Source organism: Lepeophtheirus salmonis, chromosome 5 (assembly GCF_016086655.4).
Source record: "Lepeophtheirus salmonis chromosome 5, UVic_Lsal_1.4, whole genome shotgun sequence".
In the NCBI taxonomy this organism is placed as follows: Eukaryota; Metazoa; Arthropoda; class Copepoda; order Siphonostomatoida; family Caligidae; genus Lepeophtheirus; species Lepeophtheirus salmonis.
Window position 1 is genome coordinate 25,500,471 of NC_052135.2, and position 14,655 is coordinate 25,515,125.

Consider the following 14,655-nt stretch of genomic DNA (forward strand, 5'->3'; position numbering starts at 1 on the left):
AATTTCCCGATCTTAAAAAAAAGTACATTAAGTAGAGAAGACTGTTATAAATGGCTTCAATATTGTCAACACTTCTTTTATTTAAATAATACTTAATATGACAATTTTTTGTATAAAAAAGTTAAATATTTACTTATGTAAAAATACATTTAAACATATCTGCTTGTGGTTGGAAGATATTAAAAGAAGAAGAAAAATTATCCAAAAAAAAAAACATCAATTATAAAATTTTTAAGGGTGTTAGGCGACTTCAAAAACTTTTTCAAAACTCTAAAAATTTGAAAGTTATTGTGTTCTACCGAAATGCATATTTTTAGTCTTATGAGAGATCAACCTTTCCAAAAAAAATTACAAATAGACCGATCTAGTGTACGCGTATTCGTGTGCAGACAATTTATTTCTGAAAACTTTGCTTTTATAATCTTCAAACCTTAGAAATTCTCGATGTCAAAAGAAATGTGTTCTGGGATTTAAAATGTATATTGTTTGTAGAAGTGAAAATAGTATGATTATCACGTTTTGGAAGCAAAAAAATGTGGATTTTTTCTCCCTGAAGCAAAAACATTTAAAATCACAGAACCTCTTCAATCTGACAGAAAGAGTTGTTGAGGCTTGAAGGTGGTTATTATATAAAAATTTATTAGAAGTAATTTGCATATGCACGTATGATATATGTGTTAACACAACTTAACATCTAGTAGGATACAAAAGCTAGATAGTTAATAGAGATTAGCGTTAAAATGATACAATCTAATAGAAAAAGCTAGTATTTATTACAATTCACTAATATAGTTTTAAATCACTCAGCAGCTGCAAAAAAGACGGCATCAACTGCAGGTCCAATGCTCAAAGTACTAAAATAGACATTTGTTCCCCTTATAATTCTGGCAAGGGAACTTGTTCATTGCTAAATCACTTAATTTGAGACAGCACTTTGTTGGTAACATCCCTTTACCACATAAAGACGATTGGGTTAAGGTTGCAAGTTCAGTTGAGGTGACTGAGTATGCCTGTACCTGTTATCTGGCTTCTTAGTGTTATTCTATAAGGGACTTGATAATAAATAATAAGCAATGCTAATAACACTGGTTAAAGTACTAGTATCAACTGTGTTCTTTTTCTTAAATCCAACTCTATCTCAACATTTATCTTCCCCTTGTCCGGATAGATGGCTATGTCAAATAAGAAGAGAGGGTTCTCTACTACCAAGGTTCGTGCCACAAATATAAAGATGGAGAGATATGTATCAAAAGAATAAAGCTTAAAATGCTGTTGAAGATGCTTAGTGTGTATTTTAGGCTAGGTAAGTGCGCCCTAAGGGAGATATTTTGATTGATGAAAATCTATATTTCTCGCAAGGGCAATTGTGAGTTATCATTAAAAAAAAAGTATTATTTAGGTAGTGACTTAAGAAAATTTAAATGAAGACTTTTTGAAAAAGGGGCCATAAAGGTCATTTGATTAAAAATGAAAAAAAGTATTTATTAAGTAAGGTCATTTGTTATTTTTGTGGAAAATAAAGTCCCATATCTTATTTTCAACATAAAAAGTCACATCAAATCAAGTCGGGAAAAAAGAAAATGTCAGTTATATAATTTGAAAAAAAAATATTAAAAATCAGATGAATTCTAGTTTTTGTCCTTATTTCCTTGGAATATATATAAAAAAATTTTATGATATGTGAATTAGAAATTACATAATTTTCTTCTTCTTAATACTGAAATTAATTCATTATCAATACCATCTGTAAAATGATGAGGTTATATTAACTTGACATGGATGTTCTAGATTTTTCAGACTCTGTTATGCGCTATTCAGCCGTTCAATATTATGTAATTTGTTTTCAAAACTTATTTTTGGACACTAATTGAAAACTAATATTATAAATCATTGTCTTCTTTTTTCAACATTAATATCTTTATTATCCACTGTTGTTGTTGTTACTATTTTATAAAGTAAAAAGTCCTGCATTTAGTGATAAAAACTTTTATAATCCCAACAGGCTAAAGTTGAAAATATTAATGTATTATACAATACTTTATCTGTTTTTATGATTTTTGACAAACAAAAATATTGTTTTGTTATTGTCTAATGTGGAATTGATTAACTCATAAAAATTTTTGTTCTACCCATTTTAAAATATGATTTTTTTTTATTTAAATGTTTTAAAATGATATGCTACTATCATTTTTTATTTGCAGGTAAGTTGTTCTACAGAAAGTACATATAACTGTTTGGTTTTTATTTGAAAATCCTAGACCAGTCTGAGATTGTTCTGATGTTTAGTGAACTAACCTCTTTGGGTACTTTAAAAATATCAGTTTGGACCGGTCGCAAAGAAAATTCGGTCCACATTAGTCTCCTTTAAAATTGGGTATAAACTTATTCTATGGATGATCGACGTCATGTGTTCTTAAAAAATATGAACATTGACAGAATAACGTCATTTGAATTTAAATAAGTTGTACAAACCAAATTCGTATAACTCAGGAATCAGGATAATGGGGGAAAATTGGTTTATAGATTGAGACAGAAAAAAATTTGGTGCACTATATAAAAACGATTAAATTGCGGTCTATGGTCTGAGATAGCAGTTTGTACCGAAACATAGTTCCAAATCCTTCTAAAAAAATCACTCAAGACCGAATCGGAAAAAGAATCAGTCTTGGATGGAGTCTCAACACTAATAATTATAGGTACACAATTATGTATGTACATAAATGCACGAATGAGGTTGCATATGTGCAATAAATTATATATTTTGACCTACAAAAACAAATTTACAAATATAAGTTGAGGCATGCATACATTTATATATACAAATGAATAATCAATGAAAACTATGTTTATGCAATACGCTGAAACAAGAATACGGAATAAATATTTTTATTTTATTGTAAAAATGGATTGAAGCATATATATTTTTACTTTTTTATGCATTTTTTTAACTACACCAAAAGTAGGCAAGAATTTGTCATTCAGAGATATATGTTATCATTACGACACCTTTTAAGGAATGAGCAAAAGGTACAAATAAATAATAGTACCAACTGTTTTTCCTTTTCTAATCTAAATTGTTATTTTTCTCTACGTTTGCCCATACCTATTTATAACCATAGATTACTTAATATCCGGATAGACACACATCATGCAACCTCATTATTAGACCCATAAAAATAAAAATTCCATTAAATAACAATTGTAGAAGAGAAGGATTAGTGATTTAAAAAAAGTGATGAATCATGAACGCAGAGATTGGGACTTATCTGATAATTCATTGATAATGATTTATAATTTAATTAATTAATCATGGAATTGTGAATCGTTTGGTGAAAGATTTTGTAGGAAAATATCATTTTTTAGAGGCAAAACTTGAAAGAGTCCTACAAAAGCAATTATCAAGTATGATTCAATTCTGTCGAAGAAAGAACTCATTTTTATACAAGATTTCCTTTTATTCCTTTCAAATCTAATTTTTAATTGTAGATTGCCTTTGTTGGTGAGTATGGAGGAAGGACCTCTTATTAAAGCACATCAATGGAATACATTTTTTGAAACAATATCATATAACATAGTTATGAGATTGTCAGTTCGTTTTTAGTCCATAATTTCTCTTGTATTCGAGAAGAGCATCTCTTAATGAACATGTTTTCATCTATAGTAATTCATGTCTAACGTCTTGTATTTAGATTTGATCTCCCTTTTCTAATTGATTAAAAGTGTTAAAAATAGTGCTTCTGATTTCATTTTCATGATGAGTTTTAGGTTCATTTTTGAAGAATTTAGGATCAGGATACCTCATCCTCCCCATTATATATATATAGAGAGAGAGAGAGAGAAAGACAGAGGATATTGGCTTGAATATGTATCTTTAACCTCAGGAACTTTAAACTTATATTATGGATTTAGAACCTAAGTGTGGATTATTCGACGTGTTAAGTATGAAGTCGTCAATATTTGGCCTATTTTAATGCAAAAAAATTGTTAATATCGCCATTGTTCAAAATGAAGACACTGCACATAATAAAGTTGAGTTGATATCTCTTTCATTACAAAAATTGATTCTGATAATTTATTTTGACAGCATGGTCAATGTTGGAAATTGATGTAAAAAAATTTGTATTTTATTATTATTGAGCTTTGAACAGATTTTTACCTGTGTGGCAACATGAAACCACACAATTTGAAGGTATGTTTGCCGTCTAGGATGAATAATCACTCTTATTACTAATTGACGATAGACGAATATATTTATATAACTTATTGAATCAAAAGAGTCATAGTTATAATAGACAGATTGCGTTATTTTAAAAATGAATAGTTTATCCAGATGTTAAGTAATCCATCCTATAACTAGCTACACAACCTCCGTGCATTCACTATTTTTCTCTTTTCGATCCTCAATTCTACTCTGAATTTAACAGGGACTTAAACTTATAACTTCTTTAATACTAGAATGACTACGGTATCGTACTACTCATTGCAGACGGCTGGTATCAAAAATGAACTTATATGCTTTTAAGTAATGCAAATCACTAAATTTGTATAAAAAATTATTACGACAAACCTTAATAAACACTTTGAATTTATTTTTAAAAATAATAGTAAATTCACTCTAGAACAATACATGGTTCTATGCTATATCCCTTGGCAGACTACTGGCATCAAAAATGGTTCCACTAAAGTTTTAAAATGATACTGGTCAACAAATTAATTAATGATATTTGAGTGTGTTTTGACTTACTTAAGAACATAAAATTCTTATATACCTTAGTACATTTTCAAACCAATAAAAATTAGGTTGAACATTTAATAATACTTTACATTCAAATATTTATGTTCAGATTTGCTTACCAGAGAATATGTAAAGTCATAAGATAAAATTATTAGCCACTGTTAATATTCGAATAATAAATTTAACTGAAAACACATTTAAATTTAATTTAATTTAAATTATTTGAAGAATATCAAAATGGCCCTAGGTACTTTTGTTTTCAATTAATTAGCCATAGGGCATTTCCCCTTTCTATATAAATTAATGACATTTATACGTCGTTATTGATAATTTTTGGTTGACACTCCTTTTCAATGTTTTAATCCAAAAATGTGATATTTCTTACAATAAATATAATTACTGTTTGTTTGCTATTAGAATACTAATCAAATTGCGGCCTAAAATTTGAATACTTATTAACAAAATCCATGAATAAGGATAGATAGCTTGAGGGGGCTGATATCGCATAAATTTACGTCAGCTATTGTTGTTGTACTTATACTATATATATATAAATATATATTTTTTAATTTTTTTGTTGGTTTTCAAATTTATGTATATATACATTATAAAGTGAAACAATTGACTTGAAGTTATGCCATATTTGCACCTTTAAGCAATATATACTTATTTATGGATTTTGATAGTATGTATTAAAACTTTGGAGGATCATTCTATCATTATTCCAATAGAAAACAAATGATGAGTACAGATTAATGTCATTTTTTATTAAGGAATTTTTATGAGTTTCATTGGTGGGACATTTTCATCGTTTTTCTAATTGTCTAAAAAAATCCATTAAAATCCTTTTTCAATCTGATAGCGGATGAAAACTGTTCATCAGAAATACAAAGAAACTTTAAGTAAAATTCACTACTAAAGTATACGGGTTATTTGCACTTTTTAAGTAGTTTTAAACCATGGTGGACCGTGCTTCACCCCCCTTTCTGCACTCACTAAATACTTTCAGTGTAGGGAAAATGTCGTGAAAGTTATATTCAAAAATATATATTATTGTTTTTAATGCATTATTTAAAAAAAATAACAACAAAAGTATATGTGGGATTCATCATTCAGCAATAGACGTTTATACTGCAACGATATATGAAAGAAAGATAAAAAAAGAAAACAAAAAGAGTTCACCGCCGTTTTTCATTTTCTAATATCAAAAACTTTAATCTTTTCTAAGTTTTGCCTATTACAGTACATGCGCATTTAAAAGAGGAACTGCTATAAATAATGTAAAAACTGTTTGAAAAAGAATCAAAAGGGCAAAAGTTTTCAGGTCTTCTCGACGTGGATATGATCCAAAAAGAATTTCAGACATAAAGTTTGGAACTTCAGGGTGGTCAAGGAAAATATGAAAGGAGTCAAAAGGAAGGCAGGAGGTGGCGGAAATGGTTTGAAGCGAGATGAAACATTTTTCAAGCCCCTGGAAGCCAAGATCAAGGAGGATCCAACAGCATCAATACTCCACTTGGCTGAGGAGTTCAACGTGGGCAAGAGCACCATGTGGAGGTCAATTCATGATGAACTCGTCCTTAAGAGCTTTGTCAGGACTCCAAGACAGTCCTCGCCGACAGTATGAAGGCCTTAAGGGTTGAGAAATTCAAAAAGAGTTCTTAATTCCTTGATGAGTTATCCGTCGACTTTGAAGATCTTCAAAGTCTCTCCTTCACTCTCTATTTCAAAAATAGTTAAGTTGTAATCCACAATTAGAAAGGAATACAACAATATTTTTTCAATGTCTCTACTTTATAGCTAGAACTAAAAATAAACTTTAAATTACTACTTGCGAAGATTTGCCGTAAAAAAGATCAATTTTGATAAGGAGTGGGATTTGTGTTTATTTCCTTCCTCTTACATTGAGTAATTTTATTTATGGATTTACTTGATAAGGAGGATTTGTTTTAAGCTGATTACAGCTTATCTAATACAATATCATGAGAGTTAAGCTGTTTTCCTATGCATTCTTTAAATTATCATGGTAAACACGTTAATTTTTTGGTTTTTTTAAACATAACAATAAGTCATATTTGTTAAAACTATATGTACGTAAGTATGTACCTAAATAATAGTTTCAAGAGGTACATAAAATATTTAGAGGTTAATTTTTTATAAAATTCTTCCTATAATAAATTAGAATTATCTTCTCCTTCTCCTTGTGTTTAGAAAATAGTTAATTTATGCTCCACTCTAATTTATTAGCCTAATCATAAAGAAATTTATTTGTTTGTGTGTGCATACAATTCCTCCTTTTAGATACTAGGAAGACTTAATTCAAAAAACAACTTATATTTAAATGCTTCAATTACTGAAACTTTTTTTAATTAATGACTTTTCTTTAATCACATATAACGATTGGAAATGTCATTTGAACTCAATACAAGTTACACTTTTGAGTATACATTCATAAATTGCAAATTATAATAACAGTAAGCATAGATGGAGCCTCAGCATAAAAAAAATCTTGAACAAAAATCTAAATAAAGAAAAAATCCCAATTAATTTTTTTACCTTATAGGTTGTGTACAAGTACTAACTTGTATACGCAAATTGTACAAGTTGCAACCAAAAAAAGAGAAAAATAATTAAAAATGAAGGATTTATCCGTGATGATTGATATATTTGTTGTAACTTTTGACAATTGTAATAAAAATTACAAAAAATATAATTGTTAAGTGGTAAATTATAAATGTCAAATGCCCAGGCTTATATATCATATAACTATATATAGTAACCATGTAACTTTAATAGATCAAAATTAAATGATCAATTAAGTGTTGATAATTAGAATGACTAATGTTGTAATTAAATAATGGATTTTAAGATGCAGAATGCAACTTGTACAATTTGTTTATACAAGTTGTAACATGTACAACACATATACATACAACCCAAAATTACAAATTCATATCTGAATTCATTCTGGATTTTGTATTAATATTTGGTATAATAATAATAATATGTTCATAAAAATTGACGAGAAATGACGAAAAATACAAATGGGGTCAAAACTCCATTTTGAAAAAACTCATTATTGCTACAAATAACAAATATAAAAAATATTAAATTATTGGGGATTAAGTCTTTTAATTTTTATTTGTTTTTGTTTTTTTAAGACACAAAGACACCTTAAATGAGTCTTCTAGTTCAACTTTTAAATGAAATAATTTTTCTGAAATTAATTCGTTGATATTCTGTAAACATTTTCAAAACCCTTTTTAAATATGAGTATATACGTTCATTGAAATTAATTATAATAATCTTGATATAGTGAATTAAAAGTTTGTTCTATAACAAATCCGTAATAAGTTTTAATAATAAAAGAATTTTAGATAAATTTTAGCCTATAAAAACTAAAAATATTTTTCTTTTCTAAAAGCTTGAAATAAAATTTGATGTTGCTCAATTTTTTGTTGAACAAATGCTGAAATTATTTGATGGAAGTATGCTGTTTTTATAACGCCAAAATTTTATTTTACTGGAAATTTGTGGAATTTTTTTTTTGTTCATCCAAAAATAATATAAAAAAAGTATATGTGAAAATATTAACCAGTCATTTTTTTAAATTCAATGGCGTTGACCGACCTCTAAATATTAAAACTTATGATTTCTTCAATCGATGTATTAATCTAAACAACAACAATATTAAAAATTAATAAGCCTAGCATTACATAGATTTTATAAGTAAGGTAGGATTTTTATAGAGAAAAAAGACAGTATAGACTATCGATTAAAAAAGGTGTGTCTACTCTTTTATGTGTATTCTTTCATAAAGTGTCTGACTCAGAAACTCATTAAACTTTTCTTTATTGTATTTTTTTTTTTTAATTTACAATAAAATAAATCTATATAAATATAATTTTAATTTTTCACTATTGCTATTTTAGTTGTTGAAGGTTCTCTTCTTTCTATGAGTTATTCATTTTCTTCAAAATCATATAGTTGACTTTCATTTTGAGCTCAATTTTTGAAAATTCCAAGTTGAATGTCAAGAATACAAGTCCTCAAATAAATGTAATTATAATAACCATAAACAAATCCACAGATCTAAAAATGCTTAACTTAGTCTTTTATAAATAATAATAGTAAAAAATTTTAAAACGACATAACTTCTTTAACTGTCAAAAACAGTTATTTTTTAGCGTTTGAGTTATGGAAGAATAATAGTTTCATTAATATAAGAAAAAAATCACAAACAGATGAATGTAATTTGCAATAAAATATCCTAATTTTGTTGTATTCATTATACACTAGCGGTAGTATCCACCTTGTGTGCAGTTATTAGGTGTTGACAAACAGAAAAACTTTCCTATCTTTAATAATATGGATCCCTAAAAAACTTAGTGCTACTTGTCACTTTTCATGAGAACACTCACACGTGGTTACTCAAAATACTTGTTCTCTCCTCAAAAATGAAAGAATAATGATAACAGCTTTAATAAATAAATGTCCAGTTTGAACAAAATTCAACAAAATTACAAAATAAAAAATGCTTAAGATTTATAACCCTGAATATATGTACTCCCCATTTATTTTATTTTTTTATATGACGTGCTGAGCTATAGGGACACATGATCGTGCTTAAAAATAAGTTTTCACCAAACATCAACCAAATAAAAAAACAGATGTATGTACAAAGAAAGATTATTACTGTACTCATAGAGTTGTATAAATTGCCGCTATTTAAAAATTAATAAAATCTTGAAGGCATTGAAGTCATATTTTATGTAACTCTAAATATGCGCCTTTTCCTTTTTTATTATTACAGGCAAGCTCGATGCAAAATTGTGATTAAAAGGCCCCTGCTGAAAAGATGCACAAGATTATTGTCTCCAAACTCATGGGCATAATTAGTTGATGCTTGAAGAAATGTAAGAAACTCCATCGATAGAAAGAAAGGAATGTTTTAACACTAAGGAGTAAATGTAAAGTCCAAACTTATATTATAAAAACATAAAAAGGCGACGAATATGTCATCTGGCAAAATTTCTAAGAGGCGCAAATATAAGTCCCAAAATGATTGGTGGCGAAAGGACTTACAACCATAATTTGATCTTCTTATAGTTTTCAACCATTTCAACACTTGAGGTTGAGACAATGTTTTCTACTCAAAATTATCCACATCGTAATACTTATGTAAATAGATTTGTTTTATGTATATGTTAATATTTCAGAGTTCAGAAAAAAAAAAATTGGGGGAGGAGAGTCTTAGCCCCCTAAAAAGGAGCTCACAATGCCCCAGGTGTTTATTGATCCTACCTAGTTCCATTTTTAGTATCTTGATTTTGCTGTTGACAAAGCGAGGGAAATAGTAGTGTCTTTGGCGTTCAAATCAGATTTCTCATAACAAGAAAGATTCTACCTACATCATAGGTGGTGCATGAAATCTGGTCTTTAATTCTTCTTACTCATTCTCATTGAAGGAACTTCGGGAAGTATGTGGGTCTTAGAACATTCAACTATTTTCAGCATTTGGAGTAAAAATAATTCAAATAATAGCGATCGTGTCTATATATTGGCTTGTGTTTTTATAGCGTGGAAGTGATTATTCCAAACAAGCTGTGATCTTAGACTTGTTGAAGGATTTGAAATATAGGGTTCGACTGGTTTAGACTGGAAAAAACCTGGTTTGTATACATAACTAACAAATATGAGAAAGAAAAAATTATATCCCAAGAAATAATGCTATTTAAAAAAATAGAAGCTTGATGAAATTAATATTTGAACATTGAGCAAGATTATTTAAAAATCTATCATCAAATAGTTTAATTTTAATTTATCCAATGATTTCTAATATGATGTGACGGTGATAAAATTCCATTTTCATGGACCTATTTCCTCTTGCAATATATATTTGTATCTGGAAAAGGAGGAATACATTTTTGCTAATTAGTAAAAATAATTAAAGAGATTGAGGAACGCATAAATTAGGCCATTAGTGTATAACTAACTATGAATGGTAAAACAGAAGGTGAAAGGTATGAGTATGTTTATGAAATGTATAAATATATCATTAGTCTAAAAAATGTACTAAAAACCATCTATGAACGGAATCATAATGAAATCATAAGCATGATTGATGAATTCATAATTAGTAGTTAATAATGTTCCATAATAATATTCATCGTGTTAGATTTAATAATGATTGTGGACAATATTGTCAAATATTTTCAAACATATTTAATATTAATTTTCATATTGTCAAAAATACGAAACCATTAAATTTTGAGAGGTCAAGTTCAAAGACCCACAGACCAATGTGACATGTCAAAAATAAATAATTGACAATAAATTTGGAACAAACTGAGATACAAAACTCAATTTGAATAAAGGTCGAGGTTTTGAGATCTACCGATTGCCGCTAGTTATTACTGCAGTTATAGAGGGGGTTCTATCATTTTTATATTTTTTTATCATACTTATATTTGAACGATAATAAAAGATAATTAATTTATATTTTAAGCTCTAATGGGGGATTATACATTAATGCTTTGGATTTGTAACATCAAAAAGTTAATCAGTTGATGTTGAAATTATCTCCAAACTTCGAACTTGTACACAATATAATCTATTAGTTTGAGCCGTGTTGTTAAATTAAAATAATTTTTGCTTAAGCTCATTACAATTAGATCAATTATTCAAATATCTTAGATTTAGTATTAACATCTTATTTGCCTTTAGTTCAACTTTAAAGATATCATAATAGGTATGTTTATTATCTTAAAAATATTGTATCCTAAGAATTTCCAATCTCACAGAACGAAAAGATTGCCAATTAAATATAAAATTTAAAATTTTGGACATTTCACTTTATATATTGCTTAATATACATGATATTTTGGATTATTATAAAGCTAAAGTTGTGCTTATCCATAGGGTAGAACATTTCAAAATATTATCGTCATAATATTACGATTCACAAGTTATGAAGTAATGCAAGGACTACTAGAGAACAAAACTGAAAACTTGTTTTATTTTATTTTGTCGAATTAGTTTATTTGTTCAAATCTTTTTTTTAATGGTAACGGGACACCTAACGACCTTTCATTCCCTAGGAATAATGATCGAATATCTAATAATTTTTTCCATTTTTAAAAACTACTTACTATTTGACGATAATATTTAATGAAAACGGCATAAATCCCTTTATTTTTAATATATGCTCTTGGCCCATATTTTGATAAGACTTCAACAAAAATTGGATTTTGAAAGGGTACAATACATTATTATTATTATTTAACTTTTCAATAAATTAGTGATTATCAAAAATACATATTTAAGCCATTAAGATCTTAATATGAGGTATAAGTAAACTGACTGTATTGTAAAGTTTGATATATTTATTTTACATATTCAAATGTATTTTAAATAATCATTAATAAATCATAAAGTATTACATGGATAAAAAAAGATGTATACTATTATTACTATCATTTTATTAAAGGAGCATTTACAACTTCTTTTTAAATGTAATTGATAACTTTTGAGACAATTGAATATAATGAATGCTTGGTATTTTTTTATAAGAATAATATTTTTCAACAATGCATCTTACAAAAATAATGTGGAAATACTAAACAATAGATCAATATTTGGTGGAGCATCAGGCAAAGTAGAACTATGCCTTCCCTATTGCCGGTGTCATTTATTGGTGAGTTTTTATGTTAACTTTTGGTGGAGTATTGGGGAAAGAGTGAAAGTAGAACTATGAAATCAGAATCCACCATTTTTTTTTGTTCTAACTAAAACTAACATAATTCTCAATTAGAACAAAAAAATAAAAACGAAAAATGTAACATATTAAATTTTTAATTGAGCTTAAAATATTGATTAAGGTTCTTTGGGATCAATAAGTCCCAGCTTCTTGCTGGAAAAATGATTTTCCAAATTTATCATTGAATCCGTTTCCATATTATAGCAACAATTTAAATCATCTTCATACAAGGCAAATACCAGGTGTTCTTGTCTAAAGGAGCACTTCAAGGATATTCTTCTTTAATATAGCATTGAAATTTTTTTGATAGCAATACAAATAATGGCATTATAGTTAAATTAACAGTCTGATGCTCAAGGATTTTCTTTTTCCTCGCTATTACGGAATTTTAATAGTTCTAAAATAGAGCCGGGGTAGTAGTAGACAATCGTATATCAAAGCCAGTCGTTTATTATTTATTCAGGGGAGTGAAATTAAATCCTTGGGTTGTTCAACTCATATTCTCAGACTGTAAAAGACTCAAGTCTTTTTTTTTTTTTATATATATCTCTTGATTAAATAATATTGATGTTAATCAGTTGTGAGTATCAAACACCATCATCAGTCCAAGAATGTCACTAAGTCGTTTCCCATTGAATTAGGTATCTGTTGGTAAGAATGAGTATTACGTAATTTAGATCATTCGGGCATAAAGAATGGATCGACTTATTATTTCATGTGCAACACCTACTTATAATATAACGGTAAAGGTCAGAATATGGACATAAAAGAAAACTCGTTTTATCGAGTTTTGGTGGAAAAAAACACACCCAAAGAATCCTCGCTGAAAAAATGTAGGCCCAAATATTTGTAAATATAAAAAAGCTTGCTGTAATGTATGATGTATGTCTCATAAGTCCTTGGACACTTTTTACTTAATTAGAAAGAAAGATAAATCTAGGCTTAATATTAATTATTAAAAAAAAAAAATGTTAAAAAGGAGATTAAGGATATTTTAATTTCTATTATTTTTTTAAAAATTCTCCCCCTTCCATAATACAGACCTCCAGATGGATGCGAAACTTACGACAAACTTTCCTGAGGATGTCTGCCGGAATGTTGGCACACTCCTCCTCCACCTTGGCCTTCATGACCTCCATGCTGCTGTGGGGGGTGGGAGTTGGCCTTTCTCTCTACGGCGCGCCACACGTAGTAGTCATGTGGGTTCAGGTTAGAGGAGTTGGGCGTATGCATCTCCTTGGAAAAAAATCCATTCGCCCCTAATTTGTTTTCAAATACTTTTGGGTGACCTTGAATATGTGGCATAGTACTATGTCCTGTATCCCTACTCAATTTCCAATGCTGTAGGTTGTGTTGAGAGCGGAAAACACCTTCTTGACCATGATAATTTTATATTCATTTACCTTCAATGTCTCTTATATCCACACCGGTGGAAACACCATGCTGTTTGAACTAGTGAAACCGAGCATCATGGCATTGGCTGGGTGTTTAGAACACCCGGTTAATTTTACCTCGTGGGGAGGGGGGGGTCTATAGGAATCGCGGCGATGTACCGAAGGCTGCAGGAGTTGCTGACTGGGTCGACTGGATACAATGGTCCTACTAATGCCGAAATTACGTGCTATCACGGAGAGATTGTAACCAGCTTTGATACTCGCAACGATTTTTGACGAAGTTTTTCTATTTCTGTATTTTGGAACTCCTAAAAGACCTACGGCTGATTTTATTTCTTCAATAAACATCTAAAGGAAAATGGCTTTTTTTAATTCTCCTATTTAATTAAATTTTCACGAAATTTAAACGTTATTATCTGTATAAAAAGTGTCCAAGGACTTACGACACATACGGTATGATAACGGAATATCATATATGTAGTCGAAATTACCAATTAAGAAAAACAAACAAATGTGACGTAACCGATACCCTTTTTTCAGCTCATAGTTTTTAATCAATCCTTCATGCATCTTGTCGGCTCTTTGAAATTATTTCTCTATGGTGTGGAATTAAAGGGATCCAAAACTTTGGCAAACAATTTATTCATACATTTTTAGAATAATAAAATAGTTTGTGATCAAATTTAATCAACGTAGCCACCATTTGACTCAATGACACTGGTCAGGCGACGTCTGAAGCTGCCACAGACTTGCTGGATGTAATCGGC

At 28.8% G+C, this 14,655-nt stretch overlaps 1 protein-coding gene and 1 long non-coding RNA gene across 3 annotated transcripts in view; one reads left to right on the plus strand and one right to left on the minus strand.

Annotated features, from left to right (window-relative positions):
• The window catches only part of LOC121118401 (uncharacterized), a 40,471-nt gene extending 37,555 nt beyond the window's left edge, over window positions 1-2,916 (plus strand). For both annotated transcript variants that reach the window (XR_011780080.1, XR_011780081.1), the window contains one exon: window positions 2,202-2,916. This is a non-coding gene — a long non-coding RNA (uncharacterized lncRNA). The remainder of the gene's footprint in view (window positions 1-2,201) is intronic.
• Syt7 (Synaptotagmin 7) overlaps window positions 1-14,655 on the minus strand; it is a 313,580-nt gene that overhangs the window by 247,172 nt on the left and 51,753 nt on the right. The gene's annotated exons all lie outside the window — the stretch shown is intronic.